A 27,029-nucleotide genomic window follows, 5' to 3' on the forward strand; every position below is an offset into this window, starting at 1 on the left:
TCCACAGTTTTCTGCACTGCACTAAATGAGCACCTTTACCGTTTCAAGATGGCTGTGCATAGTCAGACTGCGCGAAGAATGTGTTTTACTACAGATCAGACAGAATCACCAGAGCACTTACTCTGTCGAAGCAAAGCCGCACCCGCGCTCTGATTCCACATCATACGGTGCCAAAACTGTAGGTGGCCTAGGAACTATTCTCAAAGCCTTGATTTTGATGCTCGAGCCAAGACTGGGATTTTTCTGGAAGTTTCATCCTAAAATATCTTTGCGAGATGTTCCACTTCCTATCTGAAAAGCGATTCACATGTTCAGAGGCAAAGCGTCATTTGCACTCGTTTTGATTACTGCAATGCTTTACACGAGGGAAAATTGGGAAAACTCTTCAAAAAACTGCAGGTTCCACAAGACTGAGCAAGAAGACGGTTTTCAATCAGAATATTTGATCCAGCTTATGAACTGTCAATCTGCCGAAAGAGTGACACTGATGGCTAGTGCATGAGAAGCGACCAGGCAAGGTTGCAGGCGTGGAAACAGAGGGCCTCATTTATGAGAAGTGACGCATCGCTGCGTGAAAGCAGCGATGCGTCACTTCTCAGTGCGCCCTTCTTGAGAAGTGATGGATGCGTCATATTTACAGTATGACGCATCATGTCGCAAGGAGTTACAGATACGTCAGTATTTCTGACGTATCTGTAGGCGCAAAAGTGACGCATTGCTGGAGTGTGTCACAAAAGTGACGCAACTCCAGCAATGTGTCCTTTCACATGGGGCAAGCCCCATGTGAAAGGGCCTGCGTCAGTCTTACGCCTGCTGTGAGGCAGGCGTAATATTGACGCATTTGCACCCTAGAAGTGGCGCAGTGAAATCTCATAGATTTCACTGCGTCACTTCTACAATGCTTACTTACGTGGGACCGCCCACCCTGCTTACATTATACCTGACGCAGGTATAATATAGCGCAGGGGTTTACAAAGTGACGCATCTACCTAGATGCGTCACTTTGTAAATATGGTGCAACAAGGTCCTATTTTTACGCCGCTGGTGCGTCACAAAAAGTGACGCACCGGCAGCGCAAAAGTGACGCAAGGACTCATAAATGAGCCGCGGAAGGTGTAGCAACCAACGACCTTTACATTTTAAAAAGTTGCACCACAGACCATATGTATGGCAATGAAATGTCTTCAGTCTCCCGAACAAAGGTACTCTTCCCCAGTTCACATCTAAGAGTCTAACAAGACGATGGCATTCGACCAGGGGTCACACGTCGTGAAAGACCTCCCGCAAGACCTATCAATCAGTGTTTACAGAGCGCGCTAATGACCCCGCGGGGTATCCAGTCGCAACGGAATATAACGGAAATGATCACTTTGAGATGAACTCTGAATGCCTGGCGATCCAAGAAAGCGTTGACATGAACAACACCTCGTCTTACCACCCGGTTTCAACGTATGCAGCTTTTCCAGGCCCTACAACCTTTAGGCAACTCTGCACTACGGAAGTATCCAAAATACGGTTTATGTTTCTTGTACAGAGGATTTCGCTCACTGGGGAATCAATACTTGTCGGGACAGGTTTGATCCTAATATTCATCAGAATAGGAACGGAACATTTCAGTGTTTGTTTCCGTCTTCCAGCCCTTCCTCAAATGAAGAAAGGAACATTTATTTATAGCAGCTAGCTGTTCCACAAACGCAACTCTGTCTGTTCCCTTCCTGTTCAGATCAGGAATTTTCTGCAACAACTTTGTGACACCTACAAACACTATTTCCAACTTCTTCTTTCATTACATATCAAGACGAAACTTTTTATAACGCTATGCTAATCTGTCCCAATGGCACAGGAGGACATCACAGCAGCATTTTGTACCGCCACCTGGCCAAGCTCTCAGCAGATAAGATATAGTCTTAAAACCTGCCGCTGTGGTCTAAGCCACTAACTAAAGCCTTGCTTCGCCATGCTAGGTTAAATTTGAAGGCAAGAGCAAAAATGAAGGAAGGGGACCAGAAACGGTCCACATGGCCTCTTGCGGCAGGCTAGAAGGCTACCACAATTTAGGGTCATTTTTTCGTTTTTGATTAATAATGCGATCCATGGCTGGGAGGGACGTCGGGCTACGCCCAACCTTTACAAAGACAAGATGAGGTGAAGATTGGAGGCACTCACCCGGCCTGCCGTCAGACCACCAACTTCACCAATTCATGTTATACCGCCAACCCAGCCACATTGTTTCCCTGGCTTTAGGGCATGTTGGCAATCCAAAAGGGTGTCATCTGCGGTTCTACGCATCACAGCTTTAGAACTTTCAAAGTGCAGGGTTTAAAAAAAAAAAAATACAGTTTACCAGTAGCTGACATTCCCATTATCTCCATATAGCTCTCAAGTTCCCAGCGTTCTAATATTCCATATGACAACATTACGGGGGGCTACAATTATCATTAAATGATCTCTTGGTCGAGATATTGACAAAAGCGAGGGGAACAGAGAATTTAACCAATGTGATAGACGAGGCAGAACGGCTATAATGATATCTCAACTTTCCGGTCAATGATGTAGCAATTCTCTAAATTAAACAGGGGAACGCCACAATAATGACATTCGCTAGAACGTTAGAGCAGGTGGCTCATTCCCACCATTATTTGATCGCTGCAACTTCACCCTCTCAAATAAATCTTGCAAAATTTCAATAGTCTAAGACACCAAGCCCTTGATACACTAACGGGTGTGCTAGCGCTCGTGGGGAGATGCACTGTTTTGCGATGCCAAGAAGGGCTTTTGTGACGGTAAGTAAACAGACGCAAGCCTTTACGGTTACGCAAATTTCTGCCACGGCAGTGCCAGCACAAAAACGTAGCAAATGCCCAAGAAGGCGTTCTTCATCCGCACCAGTCTAAGATCCGCTGTGGCCTTGTACGTTTTTGGACCTGTGACCATGGTGTTACTCTTGGTTTTAGTCTAAAAAGCCTAAAAAGCATTAGAAAGCCCCTTGCAACAGTCAATTTGGCACAGCGATAAATCATTGTGCAGCACTAATTGCCTGGCAGAAGTCTAAGCTCTAAAGATAGCCCATACAGAATGGGCCCAGATTTATGAAGCTCTTGTGTTGTCATTGCGACATGCAAAACAGCGTTAGGCAACGCCAGGGCTTCACTAAGATTTACTAAGACGCGGAAGGCCACCTTGAGTGGCTTTGCATGCCTTAGTAAATCTAGAGCAGTGATACTCAAAGTATGGCCCAGGGGCCGCAAGCAGCTCTCCTGACCTTTACATGCGGCTCCCTGGTGTACAGCAGCACCGGGCTGCTGTTTACCTGATGGAGCACTAATAGTCCGAAAGATGGAAATTAAAGGGCCAAGCATTTATTTACAATTAAACTAACTTATTAACTAAAGTAAAAGAAAAGAAGTGAAGGTGTCCTGCACCACTGAACTTAAGGAACACATTCTTTTTTAAAAACATCTTGCAAAAAAACGGGAAAGAAATGTGAAAGTCTCTAAAAAAAAATCTTTTAAAAAGTGCATTCCTTCAACATGCGGAAGCGTTTCGCCTCAGTATATCAGTGCATTGAGAAGTATTTAAAAACATTCATGCTTCCTCCAACCCTGCAATGGAAATAGTGAACCAGGAGGTAAGTCACTTCTTATGTTCACCGTCTGTGCGGCCTGGGTTGCTATTATACATGGACAACATCTGCCACCCTGCTGGCATCAATGCGGCCTTGGGTCACATGACAGGCCAAACTTTTTGGCCCCCTGGAAAATGTCTGCGAGACCTATGATCCCGAAAAACGCAAGGCAGCGGCAACTCGCTGCTTTGCGTTACTCTGCGCCGAGAATGCGTTAAATGGGTGGAGAGTGGGTGTTTCCATCCACCCATGCTTTTCTACGCATTCCCAGATTTACTGAGAGTAATAAACCGGGGACTGCGTCAACAGTGTACGCTTTCCCAACAGAGGCGCCACGAGGAGAAATAGCTTTATTTCTCCCCGTTTTGTCCTCTTTCTATGTATTCTGCCCTCTCCTTTTCAGGCATGGCAGCCCGGCAAGTTGTCTAGCTGCATTGCGTGAAAGGTTTGATAAATCTGTCCAGGGTCCATTTGAAAAATCCTCCTTGCGCGTTTGAAAATCAAATGTACCAAATTAAAGAGAAGACATACTTTTCGATTAAACACCTGCCCCAAAACCAAGTGCAGGAAAATTGAAACGTTTTCACCCCACGTGCATAAACCCACTAATAAACAAAGCCAGCAACAAGGATCCGAAATACAGAACCGACTACATTGAACTTTCTTATACTATAATAAGGGGCTAACCACTCAGTTTGTGTTTCCTTCCTCCAGCTCTCCTGTAAGGAAGAGAGGAACGGTCATCAATAGCAAACAGCAGCTGCATAAATGCAACACTGTTCACTCGCTTTGCGCTCAGAAGGGAACACTACAAATCTTCCTCGTGGTTAGCGAAGACCAGACACTTTCGAACACATTTCCTCAGTTAAGAACTATAGAAATGATCCCTGAAAGTATAGTCTTAACCCATGTGACTGCAGCTCACACGCACAGAAAAAGTAGAAACCCTTCTTAGGTACGGTAAGCAAACGTTCGGCATCATCAACTCCAACAAAAACATATAGATGTATAACACCATAAAAATAACAATCTAAAGATGCACGGGCAGACGCTTTCTTCACAGTAAAGCATTCTCAATAGATCCTCGGTGACGCACTAATTTAAAAATCTGCATAATCGAAATCAGCAACCAATCACATTCAGCCTGCCTTTTCCTGACACACACGGATTCCCTGCTCGCTGCTCCCGAAACAGACAGAGGACTTACAGTGTGAAAGTTTAATTTTCAAACAGGTAAACAGAGCGTAGGCATAGTTTTGTTTCGTGCTTTCGCTCACAGCAACAAACACATTTGTACTTATTGAAAAATGAAGAGAACCAAACTCACAGCAAAGACAATCCAGCGTTACTTCCACAGTTTTCTGCACTGCACTAAATGAGCACCTTTACCGTTTCAAGATGGCTGTGCATAGTCAGACTGCGCGAAGAATGTGTTTTACTACAGATCAGACAGAATCACCAGAGCACTTACTCTGTCGAAGCAAAGCCGCACCCGCGCTCTGATTCCACATCATACGGTGCCAAAACTGAAGGTGGCCTAGGAACTATTCTCAAAGCCTTGATTTTGATGCTCGAGCCAAGACTGGGATTTTTCTGGAAGTTTCATCCTAAAATATCTTTGCGAGATGTTCCACTTCCTATCTGAAAAGCGATTCACATGTTCAGAGGCAAAGCGTCATTTGCACTCGTTTTGATTACTGCAATGCTTTACACGAGGGAAAATTGGGAAAACTCTTTACAAAACTGCAGGTTCCACAAGACTGAGCAAGAAGACGGTTTTCAATCAGAATATTTGATCCAGCTTATGAACTGTCAATCTGCCGAAAGAGTGACACTGATGGCTAGTGCATGAGAAGCGACCAGGCAAGGTTGCAGGCGTGGAAACAGAGGGCCTCATTTATGAGAAGTGACGCATCGCTGCGTGAAAGCAGCGATGCGTCACTTCTCAGTGCGCCCTTCTTGCGACATGATGGATGCGTCATATTTACAGTATGACGCATCATGTCGCAAGGAGTTACAGATACGTCAGTATTTCTGACGTATCTGTAGGCGCAAAAGTGACGCATTGCTGGAGTGTGTCACAAAAGTGACGCAACTCCAGCAATGTGTCCTTTCACATGGGGCAAGCCCCATGTGAAAGGGCCTGCGTCAGTCTTACGCCTGCTGTGAGGCAGGCGTAATATTGACGCATTTGCACCCTAGAAGTGGCGCAGTGAAATCTCATAGATTTCACTGCGTCACTTCTACAATGCTTACTTACGTGGGACCGCCCACCCTGCTTACATTATACCTGACGCAGGTATAATATAGCGCAGGGGTTTACAAAGTGACGCATCTACCTAGATGCGTCACTTTGTAAATATGGTGCAACAAGGTCCTATTTTTACGCCGCTGGTGCGTCACAAAAAGTGACGCACCGGCAGCGCAAAAGTGACACAAGGACTCATAAATGAGCCGCGGAAGGTGTAGCAACCAACGACCTTTACATTTTAAAAAGTTGCACCACAGACCATATGTATGGCAATGAAATGTCTTCAGTCTCCCGAACAAAGGTACTCTTCCCCAGTTCACATCTAAGAGTCTAACAAGACGATGGCATTCGACCAGGGGTCACACGTCGTGAAAGACCTCCCGCAAGACCTATCAATCAGTGTTTACAGAGCGCGCTAATGACCCCGCGGGGTATCCAGTCGCAACGGAATTTAACGGAAATGATCACTTTGAGATGAACTCTGAATGCCTGGCGATCCAAGAAAGCGTTGACATGAACAACACCTCGTCTTACCACCCGGTTTCAACGTATGCAGCTTTTCCAGGCCCTACAACCTTTAGGCAACTCTGCACTACGGAAGTATCCAAAATACGGTTTATGTTTCTTGTACAGAGGATTTCGCTCACTGGGGAATCAATACTTGTCGGGACAGTTTTGATCCTAATATTCATCAGAATAGGAACGGAACATTTCAGTGTTTGTTTCCGTCTTCCAGCCCTTCCTCAAATGAAGAAAGGAACATTTATTTATAGCAGCTAGCTGTTCCACAAACGCAACTCTGTCCGTTCCCTTCCTGTTCAGATCAGGAATTTTCTGCAACAACTTTGTGACACCTACAAACACTATTTCCAACTTCTTCTTTCATTACATATCAAGACGAAACTTTTTATAACGCTATGCTAATCTGTCCCAATGGCACAGGAGGACATCACAGCAGCATTTTTTACCGCCACCTGGCCAAGCTCTCAGCAGATAAGATATAGTCTTAAAACCTGCCGCTGTGGTCTAAGCCACTAACTAAAGCCTTGCTTCGCCATGCTAGGTTAAATTTGAAGGCAAGAGCAAAAATGAAGGAAGGGGACCAGAAACGGTCCACATGGCCTCTTGCGGCAGGCTAGAAGGCTACCACAATTTAGGGTCATTTTTTCGTTTTTGATTAATAATGCGATCCATGGCTGGGAGGGACGTCGGGCTACGCCCAACCTTTACAAAGACAAGATGAGGTGAAGATTGGAGGCACTCACCCGGCCTGCCGTCAGACCACCAACTTCACCAATTCATGTTATACCGCCAACCCAGCCACATTGTTTCCCTGGCTTTAGGGCATGTTGGCAATCCAAAAGGGTGTCATCTGCGGTTCTACGCATCACAGCTTTAGAACTTTCAAAGCGCAGGGTTTAAAAAAAAAAAAATACAGTTTACCAGTAGCTGACATTCCCATTATCTCTATATAGCTCTCAAGTTCCCAGCGTTCTAATATTCCATATGACAACATTACGGGGGGCTACAATTATCATTAAATGATCTCTTGGTCGAGATATTGACAAAAGCGAGGGGAACAGAGAATTTAACCAATGTGATAGACGAGGCAGAACGGCTATAATGATATCTCAACTTTCCGGTCAATGATGTAGCAATTCTCTAAATTAAACAGGGGAACGCCACAATAATGACATTCGCTAGAACGTTAGAGCAGGTGGCTCATTCCCACCATTATTTGATCGCTGCAACTTCACCCTCTCAAATAAATCTTGCAAAATTCCAATAGTCTAAGACACCAAGCCCTTGATACACTAACGGGTGTGCTAGCGCTCGTGGGGAGATGCACTGTTTTGCGATGCCAAGAAGGGCTTTTGTGACGGTAAGTAAACAGACGCAAGCCTTTACGGTTACGCAAATTTCTGCCACGGCAGTGCCAGCACAAAAACGTAGCAAATGCCCAAGAAGGCGTTCTTCATCCGCACCAGTCTAAGATCCGCTGTGGCCTTGTACGTTTTTGGACCTGTGACCATGGTGTTACTCTTGGTTTTAGTCTAAAAAGCCTAAAAAGCATTAGAAAGCCCCTTGCAACAGTCAATTTGGCACAGCGATAAATCATTGTGCAGCACTAATTGCCTGGCAGAAGTCTAAGCTCTAAAGATAGCCCATACAGAATGGGCCCAGATTTATGAAGCTCTTGTGTTGTCATTGCGACATGCAAAACAGCGTTAGGCAACGCCAGGGCTTCACTAAGATTTACTAAGACGCGGAAGGCCACCTTGAGTGGCTTTGCATGGCTTAGTAAATCTAGAGCAGTGATACTCAAAGTATGGCCCAGGGGCCGCAAGCAGCTCTCCTGACCTTTACATGCGGCTCCCTGGTGTACAGCAGCACCGGGCTGCTGTTTACCTGATGGAGCACTAATAGTCCGAAAGATGGAAATTAAAGGGCCAAGCATTTATTTACAATTAAACTAACTTATTAACTAAAGTAAAAGAAAAGAAGTGAAGGTGTCCTGCACCACTGAACTTAAGGAACACATTCTTTTTTAAAAACATCTTGCAAAAAAACGGGAAAGAAATGTGAAAGTCTCTAAAAAAAAATCTTTTAAAAAGTGCATTCCTTCAACATGCGGAAGCGTTTCGCCTCAGTATATCAGTGCATTGAGAAGTATTTAAAAACATTCATGCTTCCTCCAACCCTGCAATGGAAATAGTGAACCAGGAGGTAAGTCACTTGTTATGTTCACCGTCTGTGCGGCCTGGGTTGCTATTATACATGGACAACATCTGCCACCCTGCTGGCATCAATGCGGCCTTGGGTCACATGACAGGCCAAACTTTTTGGCCCCCTGGAAAATGTCTGCGAGACCTATGATCCCGAAAAACGCAAGGCAGCGGCAACTCGCTGCTTTGCGTTACTCTGCGCCGAGAATGCGTTAAATGGGTGGAGAGTGGGTGTTTCCATCCACCCATGCTTTTCTACGCATTCCCAGATTTACTGAGAGTAATAAACCGGGGACTGCGTCAACAGTGTACGCTTTCCCAACAGAGGCGCCACGAGGAGAAATAGCTTTATTTCTCCCCGTTTTGTCCTCTTTCTATGTATTCTGCCCTCTCCTTTTCAGGCATGGCAGCCCGGCAAGTTGTCTAGCTGCATTGCGTGAAAGGTTTGATAAATCTGTCCAGGGTCCATTTGAAAAATCCTCCTTGCGCGTTTGAAAATCAAATGTACCAAATTAAAGAGAAGACATACTTTTCGATTAAACACCTGCCCCAAAACCAAGTGCAGAAAAATTGAAACGTTTTCACCCCACGTGCATAAACCCACTAATAAACAAAGCCAGCAACAAGGATCCGAAATACAGAACCGACTACATTGAACTTTCTTATACTATAATAAGGGGCTAACCACTCAGTTTGTGTTTCCTTCCTCCAGCTCTCCTGTAAGGGAGAGAGGAACGGTCATCAATAGCAAACAGCAGCTGCATAAATGCAACACTGTTCACTCGCTTCGCGCTCAGAAGGGAACACTACAAATCTTCCTCGTGGTTAGCGAAGACCAGACACTTTCGAACACATTTCCTCAGTTAAGAACTATAGAAATGATCCCTGAAAGTATAGTCTTAACCCATGTGACTGCAGCTCACACGCACAGAAAAAGTAGAAACCCTTCTTAGGTACGGTATGCAAACGTTCGGCATCATCAACTCCAACAAAAACATATAGATGTATAACACCATAAAAATAACAATCTAAAGATGCACGGGCAGACGCTTTCTTCACAGTAAAGCATTCTCAATAGATCCTCGGTGACGCACTAATTTAAAAATCTGCATAATCGAAATCAGCAACCAATCACATTCAGCCTGCCTTTTCCTGACACACACGGATTCCCTGCTCGCTGCTCCCGAAACAGACAGAGGACTTACAGTGTGAAAGTTTAATTTTCAAACAGGTAAACAGAGCGTAGGCATAGTTTTGTTTCGTGCTTTCGCTCACAGCAACAAACACATTTGTACTTATTGAAAAATGAAGAGAACCAAACTCACAGCAAAGACAATCCAGCGTTACTTCCACAGTTTTCTGCACTGCACTAAATGAGCACCTTTACCGTTTCAAGATGGCTGTGCATAGTCAGACTGCGCGAAGAATGTGTTTTACTACAGATCAGACAGAATCACCAGAGCACTTACTCTGTCGAAGCAAAGCCGCACCCGCGCTCTGATTCCACATCATACGGTGCCAAAACTGTAGGTGGCCTAGGAACTATTCTCAAAGCCTTGATTTTGATGCTCGAGCCAAGACAGGGATTTTTCTGGAAGTTTCATCCTAAAATATCTTTGCGAGATGTTCCACTTCCTATCTGAAAAGCGATTCACATGTTCAGAGGCAAAGCGTCATTTGCACTCGTTTTGATTACTGCAATGCTTTACACGAGGGAAAATTGGGAAAACTCTTCACAAAACTGCAGGTTCCACAAGACTGAGCAAGAAGACGGTTTTCAATCAGAATATTTGATCCAGCTTATGAACTGTCAATCTGCCGAAAGAGTGACACTGATGGCTAGTGCATGAGAAGCGACCAGGCAAGGTTGCAGGCGTGGAAACAGAGGGCCTCATTTATGAGAAGTGATGCATCGCTGCGTGAAAGCAGCGATGCGTCACTTCTCAGTGCGCCCTTCTTGAGAAGTGATGGATGCGTCATATTTACAGTATGACGCATCATGTCGCAAGGAGTTACAGATACGTCAGTATTTCTGACGTATCTGTAGGCGCAAAAGTGACGCATTGCTGGAGTGTGTCACAAAAGTGACGCAACTCCAGCAATGTGTCCTTTCACATGGGGCAAGCCCCATGTGAAAGGGCCTGCGTCAGTCTTACGCCTGCTGTGAGGCAGGCGTAATATTGACGCATTTGCACCCTAGAAGTGGCGCAGTGAAATCTCATAGATTTCACTGCGTCACTTCTACAATGCTTACTTACGTGGGACCGCCCACCCTGCTTACATTATACCTGACGCAGGTATAATATAGCGCAGGGGTTTACAAAGTGACGCATCTACCTAGATGCGTCACTTTGTAAATATGGTGCAACAAGGTCCTATTTTTACGCCGCTGGTGCGTCACAAAAAGTGACGCACCGGCAGCGCAAAAGTGACGCAAGGACTCATAAATGAGCCGCGGAAGGTGTAGCAACCAACGACCTTTACATTTTAAAAAGTTGCACCACAGACCATATGTATGGCAATGAAATGTCTTCAGTCTCCCGAACAAAGGTACTCTTCCCCAGTTCACATCTAAGAGTCTAACAAGACGATGGCATTCGACCAGGGGTCACACGTCGTGAAAGACCTCCCGCAAGACCTATCAATCAGTGTTTACAGAGCGCGCTACTGACCCCGCGGGGTATCCAGTCGCAACGGAATATAACGGAAATGATCACTTTGAGATGAACTCTGAATGCCTGGCGATCCAAGAAAGCGTTGACATGAACAACACCTCGTCTTACCACCCGGTTTCAACGTATGCAGCTTTTCCAGGCCCTACAACCTTTAGGCAACTCTGCACTACGGAAGTATCCAAAATACGGTTTATGTTTCTTGTACAGAGGATTTCGCTCACTGGGGAATCAATACTTGTCGGGACAGTTTTGATCCTAATATTCATCAGAATAGGAACGGAACATTTCAGTGTTTGTTTCCGTCTTCCAGCCCTTCCTCAAATGAAGAAAGGAACATTTATTTATAGCAGCTAGCTGTTCCACAAACGCAACTCTGTCCGTTCCCTTCCTGTTCAGATCAGGAATTTTCTGCAACAACTTTGTGACACCTACAAACACTATTTCCAACTTCTTCTTTCATTACATATCAAGACGAAACTTTTTATAACGCTATGCTAATCTGTCCCAATGGCACAGGAGGACATCACAGCAGCATTTTGTACCGCCACCTGGCCAAGCTCTCAGCAGATAAGATATAGTCTTAAAACCTGCCGCTGTGGTCTAAGCCACTAACTAAAGCCTTGCTTCGCCATGCTAGGTTAAATTTGAAGGCAAGAGCAAAAATGAAGGAAGGGGACCAGAAACGGTCCACATGGCCTCTTGCGGCAGGCTAGAAGGCTACCACAATTTAGGGTCATTTTTTCGTTTTTGATTAATAATGCGATCCATGGCTGGGAGGGACGTCGGGCTACGCCCAACCTTTACAAAGACAAGATGAGGTGAAGATTGGAGGCACTCACCCGGCCTGCCGTCAGACCACCAACTTCACCAATTCATGTTATACCGCCAACCCAGCCACATTGTTTCCCTGGCTTTTGGGCATGTTGGCAATCCAAAAGGGTGTCATCTGCGGTTCTACGCATCACAGCTTTAGAACTTTCAAAGCGCAGGGTTTAAAAAAAAAAAAATACAGTTTACCAGTAGCTGACATTCCCATTATCTCTATATAGCTCTCAAGTTCCCAGCGTTCTAATATTCCATATGACAACATTACGGGGGGCTACAATTATCATTAAATGATCTCTTGGTCGAGATATTGACAAAAACGTGGAGAATAGAGAATTTAACCAATGTGATAGACGAGGCAGAACGGCTATAATGATATCTCAACTTTCCGGTCAATGATGTAGCAATTCTCTAAATTAAACAGGGGAACGCCACAATAATGACATTCGCTAGAACGTTAGAGCAGGTGGCTCATTCCCACCATTATTTGATCGCTGCAACTTCACCCTCTCAAATAAATCTTGCAAAATTCCAATAGTCTAAGACACCAAGCCCTTGATACACTAACGGGTGTGCTAGCGCTCGTGGGGAGATGCACTGTTTTGCGATGCCAAGAAGGGCTTTTGTGACGGTAAGTAAACAGACGCAAGCCTTTACGGTTACGCAAATTTCTGCCACGGCAGTGCCAGCACAAAAACGTAGCAAATGCCCAAGAAGGCGTTCTTCATCCGCACCAGTCTAAGATCCGCTGTGGCCTTGTACGTTTTTGGACCTGTGACCATGGTGTTACTCTTGGTTTTAGTCTAAAAAGCCTAAAAAGCATTAGAAAGCCCCTTGCAACAGTCAATTTGGCACAGCGATAAATCATTGTGCAGCACTAATTGCCTGGCAGAAGTCTAAGCTCTAAAGATAGCCCATACAGAATGGGCCCAGATTTATGAAGCTCTTGTGTTGTCATTGCGACATGCAAAACAGCGTTAGGCAACGCCAGGGCTTCACTAAGATTTACTAAGACGCGGAAGGCCACCTTGAGTGGCTTTGCATGGCTTAGTAAATCTAGAGCAGTGATACTCAAAGTATGGCCCAGGGGCCGCAAGCAGCTCTCCTGACCTTTACATGCGGCTCCCTGGTGTACAGCAGCACCGGGCTGCTGTTTACCTGATGGAGCACTAATAGTCCGAAAGATGGAAATTAAAGGGCCAAGCATTTATTTACAATTAAACTAACTTATTAACTAAAGTAAAAGAAAAGAAGTGAAGGTGTCCTGCACCACTGAACTTAAGGAACACATTCTTTTTTAAAAACATCTTGCAAAAAAACGGGAAAGAAATGTGAAAGTCTCTAAAAAAAAATCTTTTAAAAAGTGCATTCCTTCAACATGCGGAAGCGTTTCGCCTCAGTATATCAGTGCATTGAGAAGTATTTAAAAACATTCATGCTTCCTCCAACCCTGCAATGGAAATAGTGAACCAGGAGGTAAGTCACTTGTTATGTTCACCGTCTGTGCGGCCTGGGTTGCTATTATACATGGACAACATCTGCCACCCTGCTGGCATCAATGCGGCCTTGGGTCACATGACAGGCCAAACTTTTTGGCCCCCTGGAAAATGTCTGCGAGACCTATGATCCCGAAAAACGCAAGGCAGCGGCAACTCGCTGCTTTGCGTTACTCTGCGCCGAGAATGCGTTAAATGGGTGGAGAGTGGGTGTTTCCATCCACCCATGCTTTTCTACGCATTCCCAGATTTACTGAGAGTAATAAACCGGGGACTGCGTCAACAGTGTACGCTTTCCCAACAGAGGCGCCACGAGGAGAAATAGCTTTATTTCTCCCCGTTTTGTCCTCTTTCTATGTATTCTGGCCTCTCCTTTTCAGGCATGGCAGCCCGGCAAGTTGTCTAGCTGCATTGCGTGAAAGGTTTGATAAATCTGTCCAGGGTCCATTTGAAAAATCCTCCTTGCGCGTTTGAAAATCAAATGTACCAAATTAAAGAGAAGACATACTTTTCGATTAAACACATGCCCCAAAACCAAGTGCAGAAAAATTGAAACGTTTTCACCCCACGTGCATAAACCCACTAATAAACAAAGCCAGCAACAAGGATCCGAAATACAGAACCGACTACATTGAACTTTCTTATACTATAATAAGGGGCTAACCACTCAGTTTGTGTTTCCTTCCTCCAGCTCTCCTGTAAGGGAGAGAGGAACGGTCATCAATAGCAAACAGCAGCTGCATAAATGCAACACTGTTCACTCGCTTCGCGCTCAGAAGGGAACACTACAAATCTTCCTCGTGGTTAGCGAAGACCAGACACTTTCGAACACATTTCCTCAGTTAAGAACTATAGAAATGATCCCTGAAAGTATAGTCTTAACCCATGTGACTGCAGCTCACACGCACAGAAAAAGTAGAAACCCTTCTTAGGTACGGTATGCAAACGTTCGGCATCATCAACTCCAACAAAAACATATAGATGTATAACACCATAAAAATAACAATCTAAAGATGCACGGGCAGACGCTTTCTTCACAGTAAAGCATTCTCAATAGATCCTCGGTGACGCACTAATTTAAAAATCTGCATAATCGAAATCAGCAACCAATCACAATCAGCCTGCCTTTTCCTGACACACACGGATTCCCTGCTCGCTGCTCCCGAAACAGACAGAGGACTTACAGTGTGAAAGTTTAATTTTCAAACAGGTAAACAGAGCGTAGGCATAGTTTTGTTTCGTGCTTTCGCTCACAGCAACAAACACATTTGTACTTATTGAAAAATGAAGAGAACCAAACTCACAGCAAAGACAATCCAGCGTTACTTCCACAGTTTTCTGCACTGCACTAAATGAGCACCTTTACCGTTTCAAGATGGCTGTGCATAGTCAGACTGCGCGAAGAATGTGTTTTACTACAGATCAGACAGAATCACCAGAGCACTTACTCTGTCGAAGCAAAGCCGCACCCGCGCTCTGATTCCACATCATACGGTGCCAAAACTGTAGGTGGCCTAGGAACTATTCTCAAAGCCTTGATTTTGATGCTCGAGCCAAGACTGGGATTTTTCTGGAAGTTTCATCCTAAAATATCTTTGCGAGATGTTCCACTTCCTATCTGAAAAGCGATTCACATGTTCAGAGGCAAAGCGTCATTTGCACTCGTTTTGATTACTGCAATGCTTTACACGAGGGAAAATTGGGAAAACTCTTCAAAAAACTGCAGGTTCCACAAGACTGAGCAAGAAGACGGTTTTCAATCAGAATATTTGATCCAGCTTATGAACTGTCAATCTGCCGAAAGAGTGACACTGATGGCTAGTGCATGAGAAGCGACCAGGCAAGGTTGCAGGCGTGGAAACAGAGGGCCTCATTTATGAGAAGTGATGCATCGCTGCGTGAAAGCAGCGATGCGTCACTTCTCAGTGCGCCCTTCTTGCGAAGTGATGGATGCGTCATATTTACAGTATGACGCATCATGTCGCAAGGAGTTACAGATACGTCAGTATTTCTGACGTATCTGTAGGCGCAAAAGTGACGCATTGCTGGAGTGTGTCACAAAAGTGACGCAACTCCAGCAATGTGTCCTTTCACATGGGGCAAGCCCCATGTGAAAGGGCCTGCGTCAGTCTTACGCCTGCTGTGAGGCAGGCGTAATATTGACGCATTTGCACCCTAGAAGTGGCGCAGTGAAATCTCATAGATTTCACTGCGTCACTTCTACAATGCTTACTTACGTGGGACCGCCCACCCTGCTTACATTATACCTGACGCAGGTATAATATAGCGCAGGGGTTTACAAAGTGACGCATCTACCTAGATGCGTCACTTTGTAAATATGGTGCAACAAGGTCCTATTTTTACGCCGCTGGTGCGTCACAAAAAGTGACGCACCGGCAGCGCAAAAGTGACGCAAGGACTCATAAATGAGCCGCGGAAGGTGTAGCAACCAACGACCTTTACATTTTAAAAAGTTGCACCACAGACCATATGTATGGCAATGTAATGTCTTCAGTCTCCCGAACAAAGGTACTCTTCCCCAGTTCACATCTAAGAGTCTAACAAGACGATGGCATTCGACCAGGGGTCACACGTCGTGAAAGACCTCCCGCAAGACCTATCAATCAGTGTTTACAGAGCGCGCTAATGACCCCGCGGGGTATCCAGTCGCAACGGAATTTAACGGAAATGATCACTTTGAGATGAACTCTGAATGCCTGGCGATCCAAGAAAGCGTTGACATGAACAACACCTCGTCTTACCACCCGGTTTCAACGTATGCAGCTTTTCCAGGCCCTACAACCTTTAGGCAACTCTGCACTACGGAAGTATCCAAAATACGGTTTATGTTTCTTGTACAGAGGATTTCGCTCACTGGGGAATCAATACTTGTCGGGACGGTTTTGATCCTAATATTCATCAGAATAGGAACGGAACATTTCAGTGTTTGTTTCCGTCTTCCAGCCCTTCCTCAAATGAAGAAAGGAACATTTATTTATAGCAGCTAGCTGTTCCACAAACGCAACTCTGTCCGTTCCCTTCCTGTTCAGATCAGGAATTTTCTGCAACAACTTTGTGACACCTACAAACACTATTTCCAACTTCTTCTTTCATTACATATCAAGACGAAACTTTTTATAACGCTATGCTAATCTGTCCCAATGGCACAGGAGGACATCGCAGCAGCATTTTTTACCGCCACCTGGCCAAGCTCTCAGCAGATAAGATATAGTCTTAAAACCTGCCGCTGTGGTCTAAGCCACTAACTAAAGCCTTGCTTCGCCATGCTAGGTTAAATTTGAAGGCAAGAGCAAAAATGAAGGAAGGGGACCAGAAACGGTCCACATGGCCTCTTGCGGCAGGCTAGAAGGCTACCACAATTTAGGGTCATTTTTTCGTTTTTGATTAATAATGCGATCCATGGCTGGGAGGGACGTCGGGCTACGCCCAACCTTTACAAAGACAAGATGAGGTGAAGATTGGAGGCACTCACCCGGCCTGCCGTCAGACCACCAACTTCACCAATTCATGTTATACCGCCAACCCAGCCACATTGTTTCCCTGGCTTTAGGGCATGTTGGCAATCCAAAAGGGTGTCATCTGCGGTTCTACGCATCACAGCTTTAGAACTTTCAAAGCGCAGGGTTTAAAAAAAAAAAAATACAGTTTACCAGTAGCTGACATTCCCATTATCTCCATATAGCTCTCAAGTTCCCAGCGTTCTAATATTCCATATGACAACATTACGGGGGGCTACAATTATCATTAAATGATTTCTTGGTCGAGATATTGACAAAAGCGAGGGGAACAGAGAATTTAACCAATGTGATAGACGAGGCAGAACGGCTATAATGATATCTCAACTTTCCGGTCAATGATGTAGCATTTCTCTAAATTAAACAGGGGAACGCCACAATAATACAATAATAATAGTCTCTGACTGACTCCATCTCCAAAGCAGTTGAAAATCTCGCCCCCTCATCCCTGTGCTATGTAGCACGCCTCAAACCTACTGCACCCTGGTTCTCTGACCAGCTCAGACTTATGAGACAGGGCTGCAGGAGTAGTGAAAGGAAGTGGAGGAAATCCTGGGACTTAAAAGATAGAGAGGCTCATAAATCCGCACTACGTGCCTACAAATACCAAGTGATAATCAAGAAACAGGAATATTTTTCAAATCTGACCAGCTCTCTCTCTTCTTCAAGAGATCTCTTCAAAATCGCTGACTCTTTATGTTCCCTGCAACTTCCCGATCCAGTAGTCAGCTCCCAACAACTCTGTAACGATATTTCAGACTTCTTTCACAACAAAATACATGACATTCACGTCTCTCTCGAATCCCACCGTCTTGCTCTTGACTATAACACTCCCCCTCTCATATCCAATCTTGATGCACTAGGCAAGGACCCTCCTCGCCTACTCACAACCTTTCCCTCCCTATCCCTTGAATCTCTGAATTCACTTCTTGACAAAATTAAATCGGCCTCCCCCCTTGATCCGATACCCCTTAAGAAACTGAAAGAGTGTAGAATCCACCTCTCTCCTCTTCTGCTTAACGTCTTAAATAAGGCCATCGCTCAAGGCTCTTTCCCTTCTATTTGGAAGAAGGCAATAGTCAAACCGCTACTTAAGAAGCCGACTTTGGACCCGGCCATGCTGAAAAATTTTCGGCCCATTTCGCTTCTTCCTGCACCCGCGAAGTTGCTTGAGTCGCATTTGAATTTCCATCTATCTGCCTTTCTCGAATCTTCTGAATACCTGGATAACACTCAGCACGGTTTCAGAAAACACCACAGCACAGAGTCCGCCCTTACCTATGTGGTCGATAACATCCGACGCAAGGTGGACTCTGGCCAAACCACGGTCCTAGTTCTGTTGGACCTCACGGCCGCTTTCGACACCCTCTCCCCCGCCATCTTGTCATCTCGGCTAAGGGAGACGGGTGTCACTGGATCGGCCTTGAGTCTCCTAAATTCCTTCCTGACCGAAAGGGAACAGAGAGTGATGCTTGGGAACCACCTCTCCCCTGCCAAGTCTCTGCAATGTGGGGTGCCACAAGGGTCGGCCTTAAGTCCGACCCTTTTTAACATCTATGTGGCCCCCCTTGCAAGACTTATTAAATCTCAGGGGATGGAGGTGGTATCCTATGCAGACGACACGCAGATTATGGTCTCTCTTGCTCACACCTCGGTTAGCACATCTGCCGCCAGCTTCAGGGTTTGCATGCAGTATGTGGCAGACTGGATGACTATAAATTCCCTGAAGCTGAATGGTGAAAAAACCGAGGTGTTGATATTTGGGAAGAACCAGAATCTGTGGTCGAGCGAGTGGTGGCCCTCTTCTCTTGGCATCTGCCCCACCCCCTCCCTATCTGCCAGAAATCTGGGAGTGATATTTGACACCTCACTCTCTATGTCCCTGCAAGTCAACAGGACCGTTGCTACCTGCTGTGGTGTGATCCGGGTACTCAACAAAATCCGTGGGTACCTTTCCCCCCAGGCGCGTAAACAGGTTGCAGTCGCCCTGGTGGGTTCGAGACTGGATTACTGCAACTCCCTCTATATGGAAGTCAACAAAGGGCTGATCCACCGTTTGCAGACTCTTCAGAACTCTGCAGCACGCTTTGTTTTGAATCTCCCCAAAGCCTCCTCTGCCACCTTAGCCAGGAAAGAGCTTCATTGGCTTCCGGTACAGCACAGAATCGCCTTCAAAATCCTCTGTCTCACCCACAGAGCATTGATGGATGGTCCTGCCAGTGCCATTGGCTCTCTTCTCTCGCGCTATGTCCCCTCAAGAAACCTGCGCTCTGCAGGACTCTGTCAACTAGCTGTCCCCCGCATCAAATTTGTCAGATGGGGAGCCAGAGCCTTTTCCGTCGTCGCTCCGCAATTGTGGAACTCCCTCCCCATGGAGATAAAAACTCTCCCTTCCATCGACTCTTTCAAAAAGGCTCTAAAAACGTATTTCTTTAAGAAGGCCTACTCATGATTAAATAGGACTAAGTAGGGTCTTAAGTTGCTGTATTTAATCTAGGCGCCTTGACGCCCACTGGGCTAAGTACGCGCGATACAAGAAACTCCTCATTCATTCATTCATTCATAATGACATTCGCTAGAACGTTAGAGCAGGTGGCTCATTCCCACCATTATTTGATCGCTGCAACTTCACCCTCTCAAATAAATCTTGCAAAATTCCAATAGTCTAAGACACCAAGCCCTTGATACACTAACGGGTGTGCTAGCGCTCGTGGGGAGATGCACTGTTTTGCGATGCCAAGAAGGGCTTTTGTGACGGTAAGTAAACAGACGCAAGCCTTTACGGTTACGCAAATTTCTGCCACGGCAGTGCCAGCACAAAAACGTAGCAAATGCCCAAGAAGGCGTTCTTCATCCGCACCAGTCTAAGATCCGCTGTGGCCTTGTACGTTTTTGGACCTGTGACCATGGTGTTACTCTTGGTTTTAGTCTAAAAAGCCTAAAAAGCATTAGAAAGCCCCTTGCAACAGTCAATTTGGCACAGCGATAAATCATTGTGCAGCACTAATTGCCTGGCAGAAGTCTAAGCTCTAAAGATAGCCCATACAGAATGGGCCCAGATTTATGAAGCTCTTGTGTTGTCATTGCGACATGCAAAACAGCGTTAGGCAACGCCAGGGCTTCACTAAGATTTACTAAGACGCGGAAGGCCACCTTGAGTGGCTTTGCATGGCTTAGTAAATCTAGAGCAGTGATACTCAAAGTATGGCCCAGGGGCCGCAAGCAGCTCTCCTGACCTTTACATGCGGCTCCCTGGTGTACAGCAGCACCGGGCTGCTGTTTACCTGATGGAGCACTAATAGTCCGAAAGATGGAAATTAAAGGGCCAAGCATTTATTTACAATTAAACTAACTTATTAACTAAAGTAAAAGAAAAGAAGTGAAGGTGTCCTGCACCACTGAACTTAAGGAACACATTCTTTTTTAAAAACATCTTGCAAAAAAACGGGAAAGAAATGTGAAAGTCTCTAAAAAAAAATCTTTTAAAAAGTGCATTCCTTCAACATGCGGAAGCGTTTCGCCTCAGTATATCAGTGCATTGAGAAGTATTTAAAAACATTCATGCTTCCTCCAACCCTGCAATGGAAATAGTGAACCAGGAGGTAAGTCACTTGTTATGTTCACCGTCTGTGCGGCCTGGGTTGCTATTATACATGGACAACATCTGCCACCCTGCTGGCATCAATGCGGCCTTGGGTCACATGACAGGCCAAACTTTTTGGCCCCCTGGAAAATGTCTGCGAGACCTATGATCCCGAAAAACGCAAGGCAGCGGCAACTCGCTGCTTTGCGTTACTCTGCGCCGAGAATGCGTTAAATGGGTGGAGAGTGGGTGTTTCCATCCACCCATGCTTTTCTACGCATTCCCAGATTTACTGAGAGTAATAAACCGGGGACTGCGTCAACAGTGTACGCTTTCCCAACAGAGGCGCCACGAGGAGAAATAGCTTTATTTCTCCCCGTTTTGTCCTCTTTCTATGTATTCTGCCCTCTCCTTTTCAGGCATGGCAGCCCGGCAAGTTGTCTAGCTGCATTGCGTGAAAGGTTTGATAAATCTGTCCAGGGTCCATTTGAAAAATCCTCCTTGCGCGTTTGAAAATCAAATGTACCAAATTAAAGAGAAGACATACTTTTCGATTAAACACCTGCCCCAAAACCAAGTGCAGAAAAATTGAAACGTTTTCACCCCACGTGCATAAACCCATTAATAAACAAAGCCAGCAACAAGGATCCGAAATACAGAACCGACTACATTGAACTTTCTTATACTATAATAAGGGGCTAACCACTCAGTTTGTGATTCCTTCCTCCAGCTCTCCTGTAAGGGAGAGAGGAACGGTCATCAATAGCAAACAGCAGCTGCATAAATGCAACACTGTTCACTCGCTTCGCGCTCAGAAGGGAACACTACAAATCTTCCTCGTGGTTAGCGAAGACCAGACACTTTCGAACACATTTCCTCAGTTAAAAACTATAGAAATGATCCCTGAAAGTATAGTCTTAACCCATGTGACTGCAGCTCACACGCACAGAAAAAGTAGAAACCCTTCTTAGGTACGGTAAGCAAACGTTCGGCATCATCAACTCCAACAAAAACATATAGATGTATAACACCATAAAAATAACAATCTAAAGATGCACGGGCAGACGCTTTCTTCACAGTAAAGCATTCTCAATAGATCCTCGGTGACGCACTAATTTAAAAATCTGCATAATCGAAATCAGCAACCAATCACATTCAGCCTGCCTTTTCCTGACACACACGGATTCCCTGCTCGCTGCTCCCGAAACAGACAGAGGACTTACAGTGTGAAAGTTTAATTTTCAAACAGGTAAACAGAGCGTAGGCATAGTTTTGTTTCGTGCTTTCGCTCACAGCAACAAACACATTTGTACTTATTGAAAAATGAAGAGAACCAAACTCACAGCAAAGACAATCCAGCGTTACTTCCACAGTTTTCTGCACTGCACTAAATGAGCACCTTTCCCGTTTCAAGATGGCTGTGCATAGTCAGACTGCGCGAAGAATGTGTTTTACTACAGATCAGACAGAATCACCAGAGCACTTACTCTGTCGAAGCAAAGCCGCACCCGCGCTCTGATTCCACATCATACGGTGCCAAAACTGTAGGTGGCCTAGGAACTATTCTCAAAGCCTTGATTTTGATGCTCGAGCCAAGACTGGGATTTTTCTGGAAGTTTCATCCTAAAATATCTTTGCGAGATGTTCCACTTCCTATCTGAAAAGCGATTCACATGTTCAGAGGCAAAGCGTCATTTGCACTCGTTTTGATTACTGCAATGCTTTACACGAGGGAAAATTGGGAAAACTCTTTACAAAACTGCAGGTTCCACAAGACTGAGCAAGAAGACGGTTTTCAATCAGAATATTTGATCCAGCTTATGAACTGTCAATCTGCCGAAAGAGTGACACTGATGGCTAGTGCATGAGAAGCGACCAGGCAAGGTTGCAGGCGTGGAAACAGAGGGCCTCATTTATGAGAAGTGACGCATCGCTGCGTGAAAGCAGCGATGCGTCACTTCTCAGTGCGCCCTTCTTGCGACATGATGGATGCGTCATATTTACAGTATGACGCATCATGTCGCAAGGAGTTACAGATACGTCAGTATTTCTGACGTATCTGTAGGCGCAAAAGTGACGCATTGCTGGAGTGTGTCACAAAAGTGACGCAACTCCAGCAATGTGTCCTTTCACATGGGGCAAGCCCCATGTGAAAGGGCCTGCGTCAGTCTTACGCCTGCTGTGAGGCAGGCGTAATATTGACGCATTTGCACCCTAGAAGTGGCGCAGTGAAATCTCATAGATTTCACTGCGTCACTTCTACAATGCTTACTTACGTGGGACCGCCCACCCTGCTTACATTATACCTGACGCAGGTATAATATAGCGCAGGGGTTTACAAAGTGACGCATCTACCTAGATGCGTCACTTTGTAAATATGGTGCAACAAGGTCCTATTTTTACGCCGCTGGTGCGTCACAAAAAGTGACGCACCGGCAGCGCAAAAGTGACGCAAGGACTCATAAATGAGCCGCGGAAGGTGTAGCAACCAACGACCTTTACATTTTAAAAAGTTGCACCACAGACCATATGTATGGCAATGAAATGTCTTCAGTCTCCCGAACAAAGGTACTCTTCCCCAGTTCACATCTAAGAGTCTAACAAGACGATGGCATTCGACCAGGGGTCACACGTCGTGAAAGACCTCCCGCAAGACCTATCAATCAGTGTTTACAGAGCGCGCTAATGACCCCGCGGGGTATCCAGTCGCAACGGAATTTAACGGAAATGATCACTTTGAGATGAACTCTGAATGCCTGGCGATCCAAGAAAGCGTTGACATGAACAACACCTCGTCTTACCACCCGGTTTCAACGTATGCAGCTTTTCCAGGCCCTTCAACCTTTAGGCAACTCTGCACTACGGAAGTATCCAAAATACGGTTTATGTTTCTTGTACAGAGGATTTCGCTCACTGGGGAATCAATACTTGTCGGGACAGTTTTGATCCTAATATTCATCAGAATAGGAACGGAACATTTCAGTGTTTGTTTCCGTCTTCCAGCCCTTCCTCAAATGAAGAAAGGAACATTTATTTATAGCAGCTAGCTGTTCCACAAACGCAACTCTGTCCGTTCCCTTCCTGTTCAGATCAGGAATTTTCTGCAACAACTTTGTGACACCTACAAACACTATTTCCAACTTCTTCTTTCATTACATATCAAGACGAAACTTTTTATAACGCTATGCTAATCTGTCCCAATGGCACAGGAGGACATCACAGCAGCATTTTTTACCGCCACCTGGCCAAGCTCTCAGCAGATAAGATATAGTCTTAAAACCTGCCGCTGTGGTCTAAGCCACTAACTAAAGCCTTGCTTCGCCATGCTAGGTTAAATTTGAAGGCAAGAGCAAAAATGAAGGAAGGGGACCAGAAACGGTCCACATGGCCTCTTGCGGCAGGCTAGAAGGCTACCACAATTTAGGGTCATTTTTTCGTTTTTGATTAATAATGCGATCCATGGCTGGGAGGGACGTCGGGCTACGCCCAACCTTTACAAAGACAAGATGAGGTGAAGATTGGAGGCACTCACCCGGCCTGCCGTCAGACCACCAACTTCACCAATTCATGTTATACCGCCAACCCAGCCACATTGTTTCCCTGGCTTTAGGGCATGTTGGCAATCCAAAAGGGTGTCATCTGCGGTTCTACGCATCACAGCTTTAGAACTTTCAAAGCGCAGGGTTTAAAAAAAAAAAAATACAGTTTACCAGTAGCTGACATTCCCATTATCTCCATATAGCTCTCAAGTTCCCAGCGTTCTAATATTCCATATGACAACATTACGGGGGGCTACAATTATCATTAAATGATCTCTTGGTCGAGATATTGACAAAAGCGAGGGGAACAGAGAATTTAACCAATGTGATAGACGAGGCAGAACGGCTATAATGATATCTCAACTTTCCGGTCAATGATGTAGCAATTCTCTAAATTAAACAGGGGAACGCCACAATAATGACATTCGCTAGAACGTTAGAGCAGGTGGCTCATTCCCACCATTATTTGATCGCTGCAACTTCACCCTCTCAAATAAATCTTGCAAAATTCCAATAGTCTAAGACACCAAGCCCTTGATACACTAACGGGTGTGCTAGCGCTCGTGGGGAGATGCACTGTTTTGCGATGCCAAGAAGGGCTTTTGTGACGGTAAGTAAACAGACGCAAGCCTTTACGGTTACGCAAATTTCTGCCACGGCAGTGCCAGCACAAAAACGTAGCAAATGCCCAAGAAGGCGTTCTTCATCCGCACCAGTCTAAGATCCGCTGTGGCCTTGTACGTTTTTGGACCTGTGACCATGGTGTTACTCTTGGTTTTAGTCTAAAAAGCCTAAAAAGCATTAGAAAGCCCCTTGCAACAGTCAATTTGGCACAGCGATAAATCATTGTGCAGCACTAATTGCCTGGCAGAAGTCTAAACTCTAAAGATAGCCCATACAGAATGGGCCCAGATTTATGAAGCTCTTGTGTTGTCATTGCGACATGCAAAACAGCGTTAGGCAACGCCAGGGCTTCACTAAGATTTACTAAGACGCGGAAGGCCACCTTGAGTGGCTTTGCATGCCTTAGTAAATCTAGAGCAGTGATACTCAAAGTATGGCCCAGGGGCCGCAAGCAGCTCTCCTGACCTTTACATGCGGCTCCCTGGTGTACAGCAGCACCGGGCTGCTGTTTACCTGATGGAGCACTAATAGTCCGAAAGATGGAAATTAAAGGGCCAAGCATTTATTTACAATTAAACTAACTTATTAACTAAAGTAAAAGAAAAGAAGTGAAGGTGTCCTGCACCACTGAACTTAAGGAACACATTCTTTTTTAAAAACATCTTGCAAAAAAACGGGAAAGAAATGTGAAAGTCTCTAAAAAAAAATCTTTTAAAAAGTGCATTCCTTCAACATGCGGAAGCGTTTCGCCTCAGTATATCAGTGCATTGAGAAGTATTTAAAAACATTCATGCTTCCTCCAACCCTGCAATGGAAATAGTGAACCAGGAGGTAAGTCACTTGTTATGTTCACCGTCTGTGCGGCCTGGGTTGCTATTATACATGGACAACATCTGCCACCCTGCTGGCATCAATGCGGCCTTGGGTCACATGACAGGCCAAACTTTTTGGCCCCCTGGAAACTGTCTGCGAGACCTATGATCCCGAAAAACGCAAGGCAGCGGCAACTCGCTGCTTTGCGTTACTCTGCGCCGAGAATGCGTTAAATGGGTGGAGAGTGGGTGTTTCCATCCACCCATGCTTTTCTACGCATTCCCAGATTTACTGAGAGTAATAAACCGGGGACTGCGTCAACAGTGTACGCTTTCCCAACAGAGGCGCCACGAGGAGAAATAGCTTTATTTCTCCCCGTTTTGTCCTCTTTCTATGTATTCTGCCCTCTCCTTTTCAGGCATGGCAGCCCGGCAAGTTGTCTAGCTGCATTGCGTGAAAGGTTTGATAAATCTGTCCAGGGTCCATTTGAAAAATCCTCCTTGCGCGTTTGAAAATCAAATGTACCAAATTAAAGAGAAGACATACTTTTCGATTAAACACCTGCCCCAAAACCAAGTGCAGGAAAATTGAAACGTTTTCACCCCACGTGCATAAACCCACTAATAAACAAAGCCAGCAACAAGGATCCGAAATACAGAACCGACTACATTGAACTTTCTTATACTATAATAAGGGGCTAACCACTCAGTTTGTGTTTCCTTCCTCCAGCTCTCCTGTAAGGGAGAGAGGAACGGTCATCAATAGCAAACAGCAGCTGCATAAATGCAACACTGTTCACTCGCTTCGCGCTCAGAAGGGAACACTACAAATCTTCCTCGTGGTTAGCGAAGACCAGACACTTTCGAACACATTTCCTCAGTTAAGAACTATAGAAATGATCCCTGAAAGTATAGTCTTAACCCATGTGACTGCAGCTCACACGCACAGAAAAAGTAGAAACCCTTCTTAGGTACGGTAAGCAAACGTTCGGCATCATCAACTCCAACAAAAACATATAGATGTATAACACCATAAAAATAACAATCTAAAGATGCACGGGCAGACGCTTTCTTCACAGTAAAGCATTCTCAATAGATCCTCGGTGACGCACTAATTTAAAAATCTGCATAATCGAAATCAGCAACCAATCACATTCAGCCTGCCTTTTCCTGACACACACGGATTCCCTGCTCGCTGCTCCCGAAACAGACAGAGGACTTACAGTGTGAAAGTTTAATTTTCAAACAGGTAAACAGAGCGTAGGCATAGTTTTGTTTCGTGCTTTCGCTCACAGCAACAAACACATTTGTACTTATTGAAAAATGAAGAGAACCAA

At 45.3% G+C, this 27,029-nt stretch overlaps 1 long non-coding RNA gene and 5 other non-coding genes across 6 annotated transcripts in view; all 6 read right to left on the reverse strand.

Moving 5' to 3' along the window:
• The window catches only part of LOC146858744 (uncharacterized), a 350,319-nt gene that overhangs the window by 141,126 nt on the left and 182,164 nt on the right, over positions 1-27,029 (reverse strand). The window lies entirely within an intron of this gene.
• Positions 4,311-4,528, reverse strand: LOC146858772 (small nucleolar RNA U3). The gene has a single exon (XR_014980487.1). It is a non-coding gene; the product is annotated as a small nucleolar RNA U3 (small nucleolar RNA).
• LOC146858773 (small nucleolar RNA U3) lies at positions 9,286-9,503 on the reverse strand. Its single transcript, XR_014980457.1, has one exon. It is a non-coding gene; the product is annotated as a small nucleolar RNA U3 (small nucleolar RNA).
• LOC146858774 (small nucleolar RNA U3) lies at positions 14,261-14,478 on the reverse strand. Its single transcript, XR_014980458.1, has one exon. It is a non-coding gene; the product is annotated as a small nucleolar RNA U3 (small nucleolar RNA).
• LOC146858775 (small nucleolar RNA U3) lies at positions 21,419-21,636 on the reverse strand. The gene has a single exon (XR_014980476.1). It is a non-coding gene; the product is annotated as a small nucleolar RNA U3 (small nucleolar RNA).
• On the reverse strand, positions 26,394-26,611 carry LOC146858776 (small nucleolar RNA U3). The gene has a single exon (XR_014980459.1). It is a non-coding gene; the product is annotated as a small nucleolar RNA U3 (small nucleolar RNA).

Source organism: Triturus cristatus, chromosome 3_2 (assembly GCF_964204655.1).
Source record: "Triturus cristatus chromosome 3_2, aTriCri1.1, whole genome shotgun sequence".
Lineage (NCBI taxonomy): Eukaryota > Metazoa > Chordata > Amphibia > Caudata > Salamandridae > Triturus > Triturus cristatus.